The following is a 21,075-nucleotide window of genomic DNA, read 5'->3' on the forward strand; positions in this document are numbered from 1 at the left end:
TAATCAGCTAGAACTCTGCATACACCTATATTTAAAAACAGCAGGACAATATAGTATATCAACATCAATTAGTCACTTCAACTTGGTGGATCTCTTACTTTGTTTGGTTTGGGCTTCAGAGCATGACGGCGGGATTTCTGGTCAACCATGTCATTACATGCTTTGCGGAATCGGTCGCTGATGACTAGCTCGCGGGGGCGCACAGAACACACACGCAGATGCGCCGCTAGAGTATATAAACCAGGCTTAGGAATCACAAGTTTCACTTTAAAACACACAGAATGTGCCAAATGTTAACACAGGAAAGAGAGAGCTGATCTACATTACCTCAGACTCCATTTTGAGAGCAGGCCAGAGGTCCATGAGCTCTTTCACTGGTGGGCTGGACTTCACTATGGTCTGTCGGCGCAGGGCAAATGTGGTCTGCATCAGCTTGACAAGAGACCTAAAGCACGACATCTTAGAAAAGCTTGCATCTACAATGTATGCTTTCAAGGCTTATCCAAGTGATAAAGAGATAGCAGTGGCTTCTGCGGCTCTTGTCGCCAAACATCCCTGCTTGAAGGAAGCAGGATCTGAGACCGGCTGCAATGGATGGAAGAACAGCATCAAATTCAAGATGGGCAATTTCAGGAACAAGCTGAGACGGGCAGGATGTGAGGAGGTCACTGTAAATGCTGGAAAAAGAGGTAGAAGCAATCCTGATGGCGAACCTTCACATTCCAACATTAAAAGACCCAAGCGAGCAGAAGTAAACTTCCTACCCAACTATCCCCAAGGAGAGGATTCCTTGAGGCTTGAGCAGTTGAGGCAGACAATTGCTGAAGAAGTCAAGAAGACTGAGAAGAACCTGCCCCTCATTAAAGGTGTCTCTTGTTCTTCTCAAATTCGTTGTTTCCGTCTCTAAGTTTCAGCTCAACATCGAATGCAAATGTAGGAACTGGAAAAGGACCTGGAGGCCATCTGCTTAGACGTTCTGGAGATGACATATCTGAAAGTATATCAGTAGATGCGAGAGAGCTGGAGTCGAGCGAAAGTGAAATGTGCACAACAGCTTTTTGTGGCAATTCCGTAATGTCATCAAGGGAAGTAAGTTTCCCATCAAAGTCTGGATCTTCATACAGCAAACTGAAGTCAAGGTCTATTTCCAACTGTTCTTTTATAATCTTGACCAGTGCATCAACAGAGGCGGGTCGTGAACTGAGTTTTAATTTTCTAGCCTGGTCTGTCTCAACAACACGAAGGATCATGGGTTGTGGGGAGGCAGCTGCCATTGTGCTATGGAAACTTGAATGAATCGCTTGGGAGTCAGCAGCAGCAGCAGCAGACCATCGATCTTGTATGCTGAGTGGGACTGTATCGTTGTGACCAGACTGCAGGTAGATGGACAGTGGACAGATGTGGTCCGGTCGACAGACAGCAGCTCAAGGACCTAAGGAGTAATCATAAACACAACACAGAAAGCGTCATTATTAACATATACAGAATATGAACTTATACAGAATATAAACTGGTCAATTACACAACGAGTGAATAAAGACACAATAATCGATTAATAAAATAACTATTCACCTTCCGTTTCACTTGAATGAATCGCTTGGGAGTCAGCAGCAGCAGCAGACCATCGATCATATATGCTGAGAGTGGGACTGTATCATTGAGACCAGACTGTAGGTAGATGGACATATGTGGTTGTGTGGTTGACAGCTCATAGGACCTAAGATGTTCTATATACCAGGAGTCATAGTCTCGACACAGAAAAGAAACCTCGTTATTCACAAGGTAGATCTGTTCTATTTGGCTAAATGTAGACAGTCCACCACTGACTCTGACGGAGAGAAACATTCCACAGACATAGTCTGTGCCATCAATGGTTACCTTTGATGTCTGGTAGATTGTGTCACTAACTGTGTGTCCTCTAATGTGTACCTGAGCTACTGCTGGTAGAGATGAAACCAGAACAGAGTCAACCCTGGATGCCTGGGTTTTTGGCTTGAAATATGATGGTGAAGCAAGATGATATGCCATCATGTGTTGGTGTCTGATTGCCATCGTCTTCAAGATATTTTTGAAGTTTTGAGTGTCATGCACCACTCTTTTGAAAAAGCGGTGCTTGGCCTCAAATCGCATGGTCCAAACATGCAGCAGGGGTTAGTAGAGTTAGTAGGGACAGTAGGGTTAGTAGGGTTAGGGTTAGTAGGGTTAGTAGGGACAGTAGGGTTAGTAGGGACAGTAGTGTTAGTAGGGTTAGTAGGGACAGTAGGGTTAGTAGGGTTAGGGTTAGTAGGGACAGTAGGGTTAGTAGGGTTAGGGTTAGTAGGGTTAGGGTTAGTAGGGTTAGTAGGGACAGTAGGGTTAGTAGGGACAGTAGTGTTAGTAGGGTTAGTAGGGTTAGTAGGGACAGTAGGGTTAGTAGGGACAGTAGGGTTAGTAGGGACAGTAGGGTTAGTAGGGTTAGTAGGGACAGTAGGGACAGTAGGGACAGTAGGGTTAGTAGGGTTAGTAGGGTTAGTAGGGACAGTAGGGACAGTAGGGTTAGCTGTGTTTGAGACATGGAGGATAGCCTGCATCTTTAGGAACAAGGAAGATACGTTCATTTTAAGTTGATTTCTTAGATTGTCAGTGTCACATTGATCATCATCATCCACCACTTCTATGCTCTGGCCTGGACATTCTTCATGCAAATCACTAGTGACCTCAGAAATCCTGTCTTGGGGATCCTCAACAACGACAGCTTTTAAGTCTGATGCAAGACTTAATTGGTGTTCTCTGCTTTTATGGCAATTGAATGAAGAGTAAACATTTGTGCTATAGCTACAATCCTTATATGGGCATGTCACTGTTTCATTATTTTTTAAATGCTTTCTGAGATGACTTAAGAAAATTGATTCAGAAAAGGGTTCCCGAAATGCGCACAAAGGGCATTTTATTACCACAGGGCTCAGACTCTGTTCTGGTCTACTGCTAAGTTGTGCAGTATGATATCTTGACAAATGAGTACTCAATGCATTTAGCGTCTTAAATTTACAGGTACAATCAGTATGGAGGCATGGAAGAGGACTGACTCTGGAAAAGTGGCTGTGTTGCAGTCTGTAGTGTTTAAATAACTGTATTCTAGAAGTCAAAGAAGCTGCACACAATTTACACTGCCAGACTACCATATTGGAACTATGAGAAAAAACTGAGCTCTGTGGAAACAGATTAATAAACTATGTTCTGGTCTCAACGATACAGTCCCATCTCACAAATATGTTTTTATATTTAAAAATAATCAGCTTACTGTTTGGCTCATTTGAATATTTCCCAGCAGCACTTGCTACCTGAAAGGCAAGGGAAAAAATACAACGTTTAGACCTCCATGAAACATATACCAGAATAACTTACAACTCAATATAACAAGTTCATACTATATATTAGCTTACAAAAACATGATCATAATTTTCACAGTTTGAATGTTTAACCATCAATCAGAAGGAGATAGAGAGAGAGCGAGAGAGAGGAGATAGAGAGAGAGGGAGGGAGGGAGAGAGAGAGCGGAGATGAATGAGAGCATGAATTAATATCTCTCTCAAACCTCCTTTTGTCAAAAATATATATCTATTACAAACATCAATTTACAAGCTCAAAGAAATGGAGATATGTGGCTTCGACCATGCATGCCATGAGGACGCGACGCCTGCATGACACTCAACCAATATAACCAAATTAATCTCCCTCAAACCCGATAATAGGACATAATGTGCAAACAAACCTAAAATGGAGATGCGGCTTGACATGCATGCATGCATGCACGCACGAGGGCGACGCCATCTTTACCTGCACTATAACTCACACTTGCACTTGACCCAATATCGAACACTTAATATTTTGCATGAAACAACATCATTTCGGTGTGCCATAATATTTTAATTGCACACAGCATGCATGCACGCACGAGGGCGACGCCATCTTTACCTGCACTATAACTCACACTTGCACTTGACCCAATATCGAACACTTAATATTTTGCATGAAACAACATCATTTCGGTGTGCCATAATATTTTAATTGCACACAGCATGCATGCACGCACGAGGGCGACGCCATCTTTACCTGCACTATAACTCACACTTGCACTTGACCCAATATCGAACACTTAATATTTTGCATGAAACAACATCATTTCGGTGTGCCATAATATTTTAATTGCACACAGCATGCATGCAGGCAGTTGTTTAAGAAGACAATGGAGACCGAGTTAGCTTAATTATACTGAACAGCCATTAACTATAACTAAACTATTAAAAGATGCGCTAGCAGCTCACGCAATTTGCATCTACAAATTGCATATCCGAACAGATTAAATGACCACAGATAACCGCAAATTGGCAAATTTATAAAAAATATATTTATACTCACTATATGAAAGAAACTTGACGTGCGCTGCTTCTGCTAACTTGACGGCTGCTGCTGCTGCATCTCACGACATGGGGTATACAGGTATCATCCCAGAATTCCTCCGCAGCTGCGCACAACAGTGGTTTCCTGTTGCTTGCTTGCAGAAATATTATTTTCACATGTTTTTTCTCACTTCTCAGAGCTGAGCTAATTCTCTAAACGAATTCTTTAATATAATTGGACTTAATATATAATATAATAACTTTATTAACATCTCTCTCACTCTCTCTGTCTCTGTCTCTCTCTCCCTCTCTCTCTCTCTCTCTCTCTCTCTCTCTCTCTCTCTCTCTCTCGCTCTCTCTCTCTGTCTCTCTGTTTCTCTCTCTCTCTCTCTGTCTCTCTCTCTCTGTCTGTCTGTTTCTCTCTCTCTGTCTCTCTCTCTGTCTCTCTCTCTCTCTGTTTCTCTCTCTCTCTCTCTCTCTCTCTCTCTCTCTCTCTCTCTCTCCCTCTCTCTGTCTCTCTGTCTCTCTCTGTATTAATGTAAAAGAGTTGAATACTCTACACCCAGTGGCCTAATATTGAAGAAAACAGACCTGGGCTGGAATATGGAACCAACAATCTTGTATCTCCTAAAAAAAATATAAAAATAAAAATCAGGAATGAAAGAAAGACGAAAGAAATGTCTCATATTCATATCTATTTTTGAAATCCATGACATTTACATTTAGTCATTTAGCTGCTTTTATCCAAAATGACTTACAAGTTCTGTCAAGTCTGCAGGAAGGGTACAACTCTGCGTATAAGTAAGATTGTTTGTTAAACAGTGTCAAACTTGAGTGCTACAGTCTTGAGTCCATATATACCAGCCGTGTCATGCTAGCATACAGGCACATGTCATAGATACCAACCGTGTCATGCTATAGCATACAGGCACAGGTCATAGATACCAACCATGTCATGCTAGCATACAGGTCATAGATACCAACCGTGTCATGCTAGCATACAGGCACAGGTCATAGATACCAACTGTGTCATGCTATACAGGCACAGGTCATAGATACCAACCATGTCATGCTAGCATACAGGCACAGGTCATAGATACCAACCATGTCATGCTAGCATACAGGCACAGGTCATAGATACCAACCGTGTCATGCTAGCATACAGGCACAGGTCATAGATACCAACCATGTCATGCTAGCATACAGGCACAGGTCATAGATACCAACCATGTCATGCTAGCATACAGGCACAGGTCATAGATACCAACCGTGTCATGCTATACAGGCACAGGTCATAGATACCAACCATGTCATGCTAGCATACAGGCACAGGTCATAAATACCAACCGTGTCATGCTAGCATACAGGCACAGGTCATAGATACCAACCATGTCATGCTAGCATACAGCACAGGTCATAGATACCAACCATGTCATGCTAGCATACAGGCACAGGTCATAGATACCAACCGTGTCATGCTAGCATACAGGCACAGGTCATAGATACCAACCGTGTCATTATACAGGCACAGGTCATAGATACCAACCATATCATGCTAGCATACAGGCACAGGTCATATCTTCATTGAGAACATGCTATATGCAACTATATGCATGTATGCCTGTATGACTCCTGTATGACGCGTCACCGTATCCGCTAGACCGGAGGCATGACAGGACATTAGCAAGAAAACCCATAAAAAGCTAACACCTCTCACACCTATCACACCTATCACACCTCTCACACCGATCCCACCTATCACACCTATCACACCTCTCACACCGATCCCACCTATCACACCTCTCACACCTATCACACCTATCACACCTCTCACACCTCTCACACCTATCACACCTCTCACACCTATCACACCTCTCACACCTCTCACACCTATCACACCTATCACACCTATCACACCTCTCACACCTATCACACCTATCACACCTCTCACACCTATCACACCTCTCACACCTCTCACACCGATCCCACCTATCACACCTATCACACCGATCCCACCTATCACACATATCACACCTATCACACCTCTCACACCTATCACACCTCTCACACCTATCACTCCTCTCACACCTCTCACACCGATCCCACCTATCACACCTATCACACCTATCACACCTCTCACACTGATCCCACCTATCACACCTATCACACCTATCACACCTCTCACACCTCTCACACCGATCCCACCTATCACACCTATCACACCTATCACACCTATCACACCTCTCACACCTATCACACCTCTCACACCTATCACTCCTCTCACACCTATCACACCTCTCACACCGATCCCACCTATCACACCTCTCACACCTATCACACCTCTCACACCTATCACTCCTCTCACACCTATCACACCTCTCACACCGATCCCACCTATCACACCTATCACACCTCTCACACCGATCCCACCTATCACACCTATCACACCTCTCACACCTCTCACACCGATCCCACCTATCACACCTATCACACCTCTCACACCTATCACACCTATCACACCTCTCACACCGATCCCACCTATCACACCTATCACACCTATCACACCTATCACACCTATCACTCCTCTCACACCTATCACACCTCTCACACCGATCCCACCTATCACACCTATCACACCTCTCACACCTATCACACCTCTCACACCTATCACTCCTCTCACACCTATCACACCTCTCACACCGATCCCACCTATCACACCTATCACACCTCTCACACCTCTCACACCGATCCCACCTATCACACCTATCACACCTCTCACACCTATCACACCTATCACACCTCTCACACCTATCACACCTATCACACCTATCACTCCTCTCACACCTATCACACCTCTCACACCGATCCCACCTATCACACCTATCACACCTATCACACCTATCACACCTCTCACACCTCTCACTCCTCTCACACCTATCACACCTATCACACCTATCACACCTATCACACCTATCACACCTCTCACACCTATCACACCTCTCACACCTATCACTCCTCTCACACCTATCACACCTCTCACACCTATCACACCTCTCACACCTATCACACCTCTCACACCTCTCACACCTATCACACCTATCACACCTCTCACACCTCTCACACCTATCACACCTATCACACCTCTCACACCTCTCACACCTATCACACCTCTCACACCTATCACACCTCTCACACCTCTCACACCTCTCACACCGATCCCACCTATCACACCTATCACACCTCTCACACCTATCACACCGATCCCACCTATCACACCTCTCACACCTATCACACCTCTCACACCTATCACTCCTCTCACACCTATCACACCTCTCACACTGATCCCACCTATCACACCTATCACACCTCTCACACCGATCCCACCTATCACACCTATCACACCTCTCACACCTCTCACACCGATCCCACCTATCACACCTATCACACCTCTCACACCTATCACACCTATCACACCTCTCACACCGATCACACCTATCACACCTATCACACCTATCACACCTATCACTCCTCTCACACCTATCACACCTCTCACACCGATCCCACCTATCACACCTATCACACCTATCACACCTCTCACACCTATCACACCTCTCACACCTATCACTCCTCTCACACCTATCACACCTCTCACACCGATCCCACCTATCACACCTATCACACCTCTCACACCTCTCACACCGATCCCACCTATCACACCTATCACACCTCTCACACCTCTCACACCTATCACTCCTCTCACACCTATCACACCTCTCACACCTATCACTCCTCTCACACCTATCACACCTCTCACACCGATCCCACCTATCACACCTATCACACCTATCACACCTCTCACACCTATCACTCCTCTCACACCTATCACACCTATCACACCTATCACACCTATCACACCTCTCACACCTATCACACCTCTCACACCTATCACTCCTCTCACACCTATCACACCTCTCACACCTATCACACCTCTCACACCTATCACACCTCTCACACCTATCACACCTATCACACCTATCACACCTCTCACACCTCTCACACCTATCACACCTATCACACCTCTCACACCTATCACACCTATCACACCTCTCACACCTATCACACCTCTCACACCTCTCACACCTCTCACACCGATCCCACCTATCACACCTATCACACCTATCACACCTCTCACACCTCTCACACCTCTCACACCTATCACTCCTCTCACACCTATCACACCTCTCACACCTATCACACCTATCACACCTATCACATCTATCACACCTATCACACCTCTCACACCTAGCACACCTATCACACCTATCACACCTCTCACACCTATCACTCCTCTCACACCTAGCACACCTCTCACACCTATCACACCTCTCACACCTATCACACCTCTCACACCTATCACACCTATCACACCTCTCACACCTATCACACCTCTCACACTTCTCACACCTCTCACACCTATCACACCTCTCACACCAATCCCACCTATCACACCTCTCACACCTATCACACCTATCACACCTCTATACCCATTCTGCAATCTGTTAATAAAGTTGTACTTAAGTTATGCTTTTACATTATACTTACTTAATAAGTGAATAGTTCCAAGTCAATCAAAAACTATGAGTTTTATTTACTCAAAACATAATGCGGTTTACAGTCTGTATCTACTTAATTATCTTAAGTTGTACTTAAGTTATGCTTTTACATTATACTTACTTAATAAGTGAATAGTTCCAAGTCAATCAAAAACTATGAGTTTTATTTACTCAAAACATAAGAACACGTCACACGAACTCAAGACATTCAAGTTAGTAGAACTTTCATAGAATATTGAGTATACCCTACTCAAACTAATTGATTATTTTGAACATGCGGGTTTACAGTGCAGTTTTCAGTTTCAGTTTGTCAGTTTATGTAGGTAACATTGGGTCAACGGCACAATGAAATGTATCTGACAAGAGAAACAGGTCAGGTCAGCAGTAAGAGCACTAGACGCAATGGAGAGATAGTCATACTCATATATACAGTATATATATATATAGTCAAGTGACGAGTGCATACGAAGCAGTATTGCACATGGGTGTGTAGCAGTCCAGGTTCTATAGCAGCAGCAGTCACAGTCGTGGTTTGATTTGAGCGCATGTCTATGTACACATTATAAACACTGCAGGTTTATGAGTTGAGAAGCCTGATGGTGTGGTGGTAAAAACTGTCTGAGTGCGTGTGGTGGTGCGTGCAGCCCTGCTCCTGTATCGTCTGCCAGACGGTAGCAAGGGGAACAGTCTCCATGCTGGGGGGCTGTGGTCCTTAATGATGCTGTGTGCCTTCCTCACGCGCCACTGATGAAAGATGTCCTTGATGACGAGGAGTCTGCCGTGCTGTGCTGCCTCCACTGCTCTCTGTAGTGATGTGTGGCTGTGGGCAGAACAGTTCCCCTACCAGGCTGTGCTGCTGCCCGTCAGCAAGCTCTCCATGGTGCACCTGTAGACGTATGTGAGGATGTTGGCGTTCATGCCAAAACCTTCTCAGGCTCCTCAGGAAATAGAGACGCCGGCGAGCTTTTATTTTCATTTCAAACCTTTATTTATACAGGTAAAAATCTCATTGAAACAGTCTCATTTAGAAGAGCGACCTGATCCACCAAACAAACACAACAAATACATAAAACAGGTTCCAGACCAATACAAGACAAGTAACTCAACAAAAAATCTAAGAGAGGCTAAAATCTAGATTCAATTCAATTAAGAGCAAGAACAAGAACAGGGCCCCATGGATGCCCTCTCAATATTGCGTATAAGTTTAAAATCCCCAATGGGAGCTTTCGTGACCACTGTGTCCGTGTGTATAGGACCAGAGAGAGGTCCTCGATGATGTGCACACAATTATTACACAATCACCAATTCACTAATGATTAGATTGCTAGAATGATTACAATTTTTTATTATACCATTATACAAAATACTCTATTCCAATACTTAGCTTGTCCCTCTTATAATGAATATAACCAATTACAAGTTTACTAATTATTATTTGATTGTCATCAATTAGCCAAATAGTTGTTCTGACTGGGGCGAGTGTCAATTGATTTTTAGCTTAAGCTTGTCATCTTTATCTTAATTATATAAGGCCTGTGATTACACAGTGATCTGTTTACTAATGAGTATATTAATTTGCCAAATAGTAACATGCCTACAACAATTAAATAGCAATTAGCTATTGTATGATCTTGTCTCCTTTATTACAAGTACTAGTTTACGAGTAAATAGTCTTTAATTACTAGTGCTACTCTTATTAAGCTATTAATATCAACTAGCTGTAGCCAATAGCTTAATAATCCAAATGAGCCAATTTCCAAATGAATGAGATACTACAAATGTCTTACTTTACCAATAACTTAATATACATAATATAATACATGTAAATGTGAGTGTTGCTTTAAGAGAGCTGTTCAGTGGGGTGAGTTTTGGGATCTCACACAAGAATGCAAGAAAACAAGTTTTTAGTTAGTTCTTCGCGGCGTTCTGGAGCAACAGAAGAGATCTACATTTATGTTTTGTACCAAAGTATCCAGCTGATGTTACAGATAGCATGACCCCGGCCGCTTGCCATTGTAATTGTGTATTGCTATAGAGGAATAAATACCCACAACAAAGTTATAATTAGATTAGATTAGATTAAATTTGATTAGATTCAAATGTATTGTCATCATACAGCACAAGTACAGTAATGAAAATAAGTTTGGCATCCAACCAAAGTGCAAATGTAGCAGTAAGGTGCAACAACAATATACAATCTACAGGTGGTTAAACTGGGTACAAAATATACAAATTAGTACTGACTGAGTGTAGTGCTAATCAGAGTACACAGTATGACTAATACTGGCCAGCAGCGTAACTAGTAAGAGTATGATATGTACAGATATAGATATAGTAAAGGACTATGTGCAGGTATGGTAAGTACAGGTGAGGATAGGTATATATGCGGTTGGAATAAATATATATACTGTATATGGTATATACAGCATTGTACATTCTATCATACAGAGCTAAGGGTTATGTGCAGGTATACAAGCAAGTATATAGAGGGGTTATATGCAGGTATATTCAGACAAATATGGATCTCCCTTTGGCTTTCTTGTAGCTCAGCTAAGCTAATAGATAACAACGAGTGTGGTTATAGCGTGTGCATCGGTGTATGGCAGCCATTGCCTACGGTTGTGTCTGGCACTGGTGTATGGTAGCCATGGCCTACGGTTATGTCCGGCACCGGTGTATGGCAGCCATGGCCTACGGTTATGTCCGGCACCGGTGTATGGCAGCCATGGCCTACGGTTATGTCCGGCACCGGTGTATGGTAGCCATGGCATATACGGTGCTACACATTGGCGGTGGACGAGGTAACAGCTGCCCTGCCCTGCCCTCTATACCCCGTGAACTGCTTTGACTAAAGCACTATATAAATAAAATTGCATCATCCATTCACATGGATGATTAACCGTGCGTCATACTGTCGCCCTCTGATGACACATTCCTTCCAAGATCAGAGACAGATAGTTTCTGCTCCTCTGCTGCAATGGAGGACACCAGCTGCTATTCAATTGCCCTTTCGCAAAGCCCCGCCCCCCCTTGGTTACTGTTGCTACGTCCGACACGCTTTTCGTCTGAGAGCCAGCTACGTCCGACAAGCTACCCGTCTACCAGTCGCGTTAATAGATTCCTTTTGGAGAAATACGACCGCGATATCCTCCAGATCCAGACAAAAAGGCCCGTTCTTGTACTGCTGGGTTCTGCTTTTGTAATATCATCGAGTTATCCTCACTGCTAAATCCATACAACTATTGACATACATTCATATGAGATGGTTGTTCATCTGAATCACTTCCTATGAAGCCCCCTGTCCATGAAGCAAATTATGAGCATAGTAATATTCAGGAATGAACGGGTATCATATTGTATAGCTCATAACATTGTTATAAAGCTTTCTCATCACAGGTTATAAGATCACGTATCGCAGGGCTATTCAACTAAATTGTTCAAGGGGCCACATTGTCAGAAACCCAAGGGGCCAGGGGCCGGACAGCCACGGCGCCTCCCCGTGCTATGAATATATGTACACTTGACACAACACGGAACCACATTTTCACAACTTTTATTTAACTACATTGCAAAAGTAGTATACTTTAAAAAAAAAAGTGCTTCATTTATGTGCCACATCTGCAACATCTCCTGCAAAAAGTGCTTCATTTATGACTGTGCAACAACTGCAACATCTCCTCTTCAACATTTCAATATAAAAATAAAATAAAAAACAAACAAGTGCATGATGTGCATCTGAACATTCTAACATCAACACTTGAACAAAAAACACATTTATAGTGCAGCTGAGCTTATGAAAAGGTGCTTCATGTCTGTGCAACAACAGCAAATCACAGCATCTTATTAGCACTTATTGTCCACTCTTAACTCTCAAACATCAGGGGGGTGGGGGGCAGACAGGCCTAGCCTACATACACACATCTAATGAGAGAGATTGCACTTCTTTGACTGGGCAATGGCAGAGAAAGAGGGTTCATAGGAAGTGAGGGCTACCCGCAAACAGTGATGCAAATGCTCATTTATCAAGGAGGCACGGTTGCTTGTTTTAATGGCATTCATGTGAGAGAAACTGGATTCACAGGTGTATGTTGAGCCAAACATTGTTAGCACAGATATTGCCAGTGTTTTTATTTTGGGGAATGTGTTGACATGAATACACTTCATCCAAAATGTTGTGGTGGATTCATTCTCAAGTGCCTGCTTCAGAGCAGATGATGCTTGCATGTCAATTATTTCAAGTTGCAGGAGACCTTCATCAATGTGAAGTGATGCAAGGAACTCTTGTCCTTTTGTGGAAATAGCAGCTACATTGGCAAATGGGTTGCTCACAAAATGCATCAATTCTCTGGGCATGTCAAATTCATCAAATCGACTTGCAAAGTTTTCCCTCAATTTATCAATGAAATCTGTCATTAATTGAGTGACTTTTGGCTCAATTGTGCGTGTGAACGTTGACACGAAAAGAAAAAAGTAATTTTTTTTTTCTTTTTTCTTTTTATTATTATCATGTAATCTTTTGCGGGCCGCCAGTTGAATAGCCCTGACGTATCGGAACACTTTATAATCACAGGCGAAGATCAAGACTGTGTGCACCGTTCCGGGGGAATTAACGTAGAGGTTTGAATGTTCATTAGCCGGTTCAGGTTGCAGCGCGTCTAGATGTGGCTCTAATGAGTCCGGTGAGAGCATGTCATTATCATTTACGTGGTGCTTCATAGGTCTGAGGCAGGCAATGAATTCTGATGATGTTCTGCCGCCGATGATCGCGGCAGAAGAGCCTGACAGTGTTGGCTGGCAGCAGGAGGGGAACAGTTGTACGTTCAACGAGTCGACTTCCCATTCCAAGACCACTGGTTAACTGAATGGCCGGATGGATTTTTATGGCTGACCCCAACTGAACTAGAATGAATAGAATAGAATAGAATATAATATAATGAATGGGCATCAAGTTCACAGGTTAAAGGTGCTGTAAGTGGTATTTTCTTTGTTAAAATAAGTGGTCTACATGTTAATATAATAGCTCTGCACTCCGACAGCCATCACCGATCTAGAGTCAGTAACATGGGTCTCCCAGTCCCTCCGCTCTGCACTAAACGGAGAATACATTTCCTGGTATCGCTTTCCCGCTTCATCCAATCAGGTGAGAGAACTCACACACTGCAAAATTGGTCTGACAATAAGAGAAAAAAAACTAGTTTTAAACAAATGTGTCCTTGAAACAAGTAAAATAATCTACCAGTGAAGTAAGCAAATTTGGCTTGGCAAGATTTCTTTAAATAAGAAGAATTGTTTGGATAAAGTGGAAAGGGATGCCAGAAAATATTTGTTCTGTTTACTGCAGAGCGGAGGGACTGGGAAATCAATGTTACTGATCAAACACTCAAAAAGAGAATATATTAGATAGACCATATTTTACTACAGGAATCCAAACATCACTTTAGAATAGAATCAAATAGAATCTAACAGAACAGAACAGAACAGAACAGAACAGAACAGAACAGAACAGAACAGAACAGAACAGAATTCGACTCCCGGACCCGGCAACCTTTGCCGAATGTCTTCCCCCATCTGCAAGCTGCTTTCACTGTCGCTCCGCTCCGCTGCTTTTGCCTATCGCTATTATAATGATTTATTACAGCCCTTTCAACTTTAATTACTCTGTATGTTAACTCCCAGTTCCTATGGTACTTCTCCAGAACTGTGAATCTTCTTATCTATTCAGATTTTTTACCACAGTCGAAAGGACGAGTCGCAAGATTCTCCGTGGGGGGAATAGCGAGCCGTCTTATCAGCTACACACAAAGGACTATGTCGGAAGGCAAGGATATTTATGAAAGACGAGGAAGGTTTTCCTTGTTATTTTGAGTTTTAACGAGACGGAAGACGACAGTGGTTTTGGTCGTGTGAGTAATAGCACAGCTCCAGGGCAACGGAACTGCCCTGTGTAGGGGAGAGAAACGGACATCTCCGGGGCGACGGAAGCTGCCCCGTTTAGGAGAGAGCGACGGACAGCTCTCTTGTATGATATTTCATAAAGACCCCGGTTGTGAAGTGTGTGACCCACCATCACCACCACCACCACCACCATCACCACCACCACCATCACCATCACCACCACCACCACCACCACCATCATCATCATCACCACCACCACCACCAGCTAAGTACCTAGCTTAGCTTCAGTTTAGCCTAACCTGAAAAGACAGGAAATAAGGGAAGATGCCGGGACTCGGCTCTCCCACAGAATGTACTAATTGCTTGAAGATGAGTATGAGGATTGTAGAGCTGGAGGCTCGGGTTTCTACCCTGTACCAAATACAGCAGGATGAGCAATTCCTTGACTCTATTTTTGAAGCTACTACAAATATAGCCAACAATACCATGATTGAGACCTGGCCTATGCTAGTAGCTACAGAACAGCACCACCCAAAAGACGGTCCTTGGCACAACCAAGGAGCTAGACCAAAGCAGTGGATCACCGTCAAGGATAAAAGGAGAAAAAAACGAACCAGGACCTCACCCCCGGTACCGCCAGGAAATAGTTTCAACCTACTCTCGGAAAAATGCATATCAACACCCAAAGCAAAGAGACATAGAAGCGTGGCTAACAACGCTAACGAAGCAAACAGCGAGCGTAACGGAGCTCACGCTAACGACGCTAATAGCAAGAATACCGGAGCTCACGCTAACACTAGCGAAGCAAACAGCTGGCATGCCGGAGCTCACGCTAATGCTAGCGAAGCTAACAGCCAGCACATCGGAGCACACGCTAACGACGAGACGACGAGGAAAACAAGAGCCACGAGCAACACGGCTAGCAAACACGACCCAGACCGAGCGAACGGCTAACAGCGAAGAGACTATCATGCGCCGAGGAGAACGTTGCGGTAGCCAACGCCGAAGGTACGGGACCAGCGTTAACATGCCGGCTATTGAGAAGGCTAACGAGGCCTAGCCCAAAAACAAACGGCCCCAAAACTGTTGGAAAGAAAAATGCTAACCTCACACAGAAAATAGACTGCATACTGATTGGAGATTCCACAACAAGGTATGTGGAGATGGCAAACACAGAAAATATCTGTCTAGACAATACATCTGTGAAAGATCTGGCCGAAATACTTCCAACACTAATCAGACCGGGAATAACAAAAATTGTCATTCACTCTGGATCGTTTGACATCCTGCGAAAGAAGACTGGCACAGAGACTTTGAAAGACGATTTCACACGTTTAATGAACACACTAGACAAACATCAGTCTGTGTACATAGACCAATTGCATGCTTTCGCAGAGGACAAGAAGCATTCAGTCGACTCCTAAATTTTAATTCATGGTTAGGGGCTGCATGTCTTGTACACGGCCTGAAATTCATTGACAACTTCAATGTTTTCTGGAATAACCCAAAACGTTTTCAAAGAAATGGCTTCTTCCCAAATCGCTTAGGTTCAAAGCTCCTAGCAGCAAACATGGGTCATGCCTTGATGGCCTCCAAGAATATTAAGCTCATACCAGCACGAGAGATAGTCATGAAGGACACAATCTCACCACAAAGTGCAGCAGCACAAGTGCAGCAGCACCATCTCGTCTGATCAAATGTCCCCGAAAGCACAGTACAGTCAGTGCAGTGCAGTATAGCACAATTGCCATGCCATCTCTCAAAACATACCAGTAATCATAACCAGCCAATGGCATGGTGAAAAATATACGCCATCAATGCGTTTACCTGCTATTAACCTCAGGGCCATCACGGTCAAGCCAAAGCAGACCTCCTCTAAAGAAGTCCAACAAATAAAATTAGCTTTCCTAAATGTCAGATCACTGAATAATAAAACATTCTTAGTAAATGATCTGATTAAAGAAAATAACTTAGATTGCATCTGCCTAGTAGAGACATGGCTAAATAATGACACAGCTACATCAATAATGATAGAAGCTTGTCCACCAGACTATAACTTTTTTCAAATACCCAGAAAAAATAAAAGGGGCGGAGGAGTTGCAGCAATCTTCTCCTCAAAACTCTTGTTTAGAATCACAGAACTAGGCGAGTTCATGTCAATGGAATATCTTGCCATTGAACTAAAAACAGAATCAACTATTATTGTCACAATATACCGCCTGCCTAGACACTCACCAATATTTATACAGGAGCTCTCTGAACTGATCTCACTATGTGTTACCGGATATGATAAGGTGATCCTAAATGGAGACTTGAACATCCATTTTAATAAGAAAACAGACTCCAAAACTATAGAACTAAAAAATCTACTGGATAGCTTTGACCTAATACAGCATATAACAAATGCAACTCACAGGCTTGGGAATACACTAGACTTAGTTATAACAACAACTGGGCTAAGCATAACAAATATCTCAATAACTGAATTACCTCTCTCCGACCATCACTGTATATTTTTTGATACTCAAATAACCCTTACTAAAACAAAAAAAGAAATCATAGTTAAAAAGAGGCTCTTAAACGACAAAGCTGAATCAAAGTTCATTGATCTTATCAGACTACATGAACCACACAATCATGACAGCTCTCTAAATGAAATGGTAGAAAATCTCAATGATGCAATGTCATCTATATTAAATTCTGTCGCCCCATTAAAAACGAAAAAGAAGAAAACTAGAGCCTCGCCCTGGTTAAACTATAATACGGTCAACGAAGAAAAAAGGAAATGTCGTGCAGCGGAGCGAAAATGGAGAAAAACAAAAACCACCATATGCTGTGATATATACAAAGATGCTTTAACTGCTTATAATAAAACCATCTGCTTAGCAAGGAAAGATTACTTCTCTAAAATCATTACAGAAAATGCTGGAAACTCCAGAATCCTCTTTTCCACTATTAATGTACTACTCAACACTGCCCCTACACCTCCTCAGTCATCAACGGTTAAGTGTGAAGAACTTGCACTATTCTTTAACAACAAAATAACCTTGATCAGGGCCAGCATTACTCATGATGGAAATAAAGCTGATTGCGGCAAACCGTGCAATGTAACCATGAGAAGTTTCACATGCATCACATTAGATGTACTCTGCAAAACTGTCTCAGAATGTAACTCCTCCACCTCAGACATTGACCCTATACCTACAGCTTTCTTCAAACGGGTATTTAATAGTGTTTCAAGTCCTGTGCTAGATATCATAAACACTTCCCTTAGGACTGGTATTTTCCCGGATGCCTTTAAAACAGCAGTTGTAAAGCCATTACTAAAAAAACCTAACTTGGATAGTAATGAAATGGCAAATTATCGTCCAATATTAGGGATGCTCGATATTGGCTTTTTTACCGATACCGATATTCCGATATTGTCCAACTCTTAATTTCCGATACCGATATCAACCGATATCAACCGATACCGATATATGCAGGGTTTCCCCGTCCAAAAAACTTAATAATTTCAGGTAACTAATAATTTCACTGGATATATATATAACAAATATTGTTATTGTTTTTTTTTGTTTTTAAACCGATACCGATATTTTCCGATATCACATTTTACTGCCGATATCGGCCGATAATATCGGTCGGCCGATAATATCGGACATCCCTATCCAATATCCAACCTACCATTCATTAGTAAAGTACTTGAAAAGATAGTTTCAGTTCAAATAAATTCCTTTCTTGAAGAAAACAACATCTTAGAAGAATTTCAGTCAGGATTCAGAAAATATCATAGCACTGAAACTACCCTCACCAAAATAATCAGTGACCTCAGACTAAACTCTGACGAGAATAAGATCTCCATCCTTATCCTGTTAGATCTCAGTGCAGCATTTGATACAATCGATCACGATATTCTAATCGATCGTCTTGAAAACCATGTCGGTTTCTCAGAACATGTGCTGGGCTGGTTTAAAACATACATCAGAGGGAGGAAATTCTATGTTAAACTAGGAGATCACATGTCTGATATATACGACAACAACTATGGAGTTGCACAAGGGAGTTGCTTAGGTCCTTTACTCTTCTCCCTTTACATGTTACCGCTGGGTGATATCATCAGAGAACATAATGTAGATTTCCATAGCTATGCGGATGATACACAACTGTACATATCTGCTGAACCAAATGATACAGCGATTAGCTCCATTACAGACTGCTTACTGGCAATAAATAAATGGATGAGTAAGAACTTCCTGAAACTAAACGAGAACAAAACTGAAATTCTAATTATCGGCTCCAAAACTAGAAAAGAAACATTAATAAAGAACCTGGGGGGACTAACCCCTTGGATTAAATCTGAGGTCACTAGTCTTGGGGTTATCATAGATTCAGAACTGAACTTCAATTCTCATATTAGCAAGGTGACGAAAACATTGTTCTTCCATCTCAGAAATATAGCAAAAGTACGACCATTTATTAATCAGAACGATGCTGAGAAGCTAATTCATGCATTCATATCTAGCCGGTTAGACTACTGTAATGCACTTTTCACAGGTCTCCCTAAGAAAACCACAGAGAGGCTTCAGCTAATCCAAAACTCTGCAGCCCGACTGCTAACTAGAACCAAAAGGAGAGAGCACATTAGTCCAGTCTTAGTTGCTTTACACTGGCTTCCTGTAACATTTAGAATTGACTTTAAGGTCCTTCTCCTTACATACAAAGCTCTAAATGGACAGGGACCTAGCTACATCGCCAACACTCTAATAAATTATACACCAGCAAGAACACTGCGATCATCAGCTGCTGGACTACTAGAGGCTCCCAGAAGCAGTCAAAAGAGGATTGGTAATGCAGCCTTTATCAACTATGCCCCAAAACTATGGAACAAACTACCCCAAAACATCAGGGAAGCCAACTCGCTAGACATCTTTAAAAGACAGCTTAAAACCTATCTCTTTGCTCAGGCATTTCACTGATAGATATCTGCTACCACCTAGTGGCAAGAGGAAACATCAGGGATATCCTGACACAACTTGTATTTACCTGCACTATTCTTACCCTGCCTACTCTTATACACTGCCTATCAAATTCATGTGTCGGTTATTGCACTTTTTACTTCTTACTGATGACTATTTTTAAACTGAATCATTTTAAACTATTTTTATTATTTGCTAGATCCAAATGTGAAACACTGTGATTATTTGTTCATGCAATAGGTCCCACTATTTAGTATGGGTTCGAGTCCCTGTGATCTAATATCACTAAAGTTACAGTGTGGGTTCGAGTCCCTGTGATCTAGTATCACTAAAGTTACAGTGTGGGTTCGAGTCCCTGTGATCTAGTATCACTAAAGTTACAGTGTGGGTTCGTGTCCCTGTGATCTAGTATCACTAAAGTTACAGTGTGGGTTCGAGTCCCTGTGATCTAGTATCACTAAAGTTACAGTGTGGGTTCGAGTCCCTGTGATCTAGTATCACTAAAGTTACAGTGTGGGTTCGAGTCCCTGTGATCTAGTATCACTAAAGTTACAGTGTGGGTTCGTGTCCCTGTGATCTAATATCACTAAAGTTACAGCAATATGTACTGGGAAGTATGTTGGGAATTAGAGGAGTATTACTGAATAGAGAGCCTATTAGGATGCTAGATCCTAATGTGAAACACTGTGATTTGCCATATCTTGCTATGCTCGCTCATGCCTGTATTTTTTATGTCCGTTCTATTTTATAATTTTTTTTACTATTTTTAAACTGAATCATTTTAAACTATTTTTACTATTTGTGTTACTGAAAACTGTAAGCGGAGAGCCTATTGGGATGCTAGATCCTAATGTGATCAAATATCTACAAAAAAAATAAAAAATAAAAAAAATGAACATAATTCAGTGCAGTTGTCCTTTCTTGCCAGTCTCCAAAACACAAAGGCAATTGACCTATCTCAAACCCCTCCCTCTTTTCTTGATCCTCCAATAACAACTCTTGCTTTGCTCGGACAGCAACAGTTGTGAGTGGAGGATCAAGGAAAGAGGGCGGGTTTGAGATTATGTCAATTGATCACACTCTACTACAGTTGAAAATTAGCCAACCTGGCTAAACTGGCATATTTACAGTAAAATGTTCCTTAATATGCACTGTCTCTGTATTTTAAACCAATAAATACATATACAAAATACTACAGCTCACCTTCATTAC

This window comes from Notolepis coatsorum, assembly GCF_963971535.1.
Source record: "Notolepis coatsorum genome assembly, chromosome: 4".
Taxonomy (NCBI): domain Eukaryota; kingdom Metazoa; phylum Chordata; class Actinopteri; order Aulopiformes; family Paralepididae; genus Notolepis; species Notolepis coatsorum.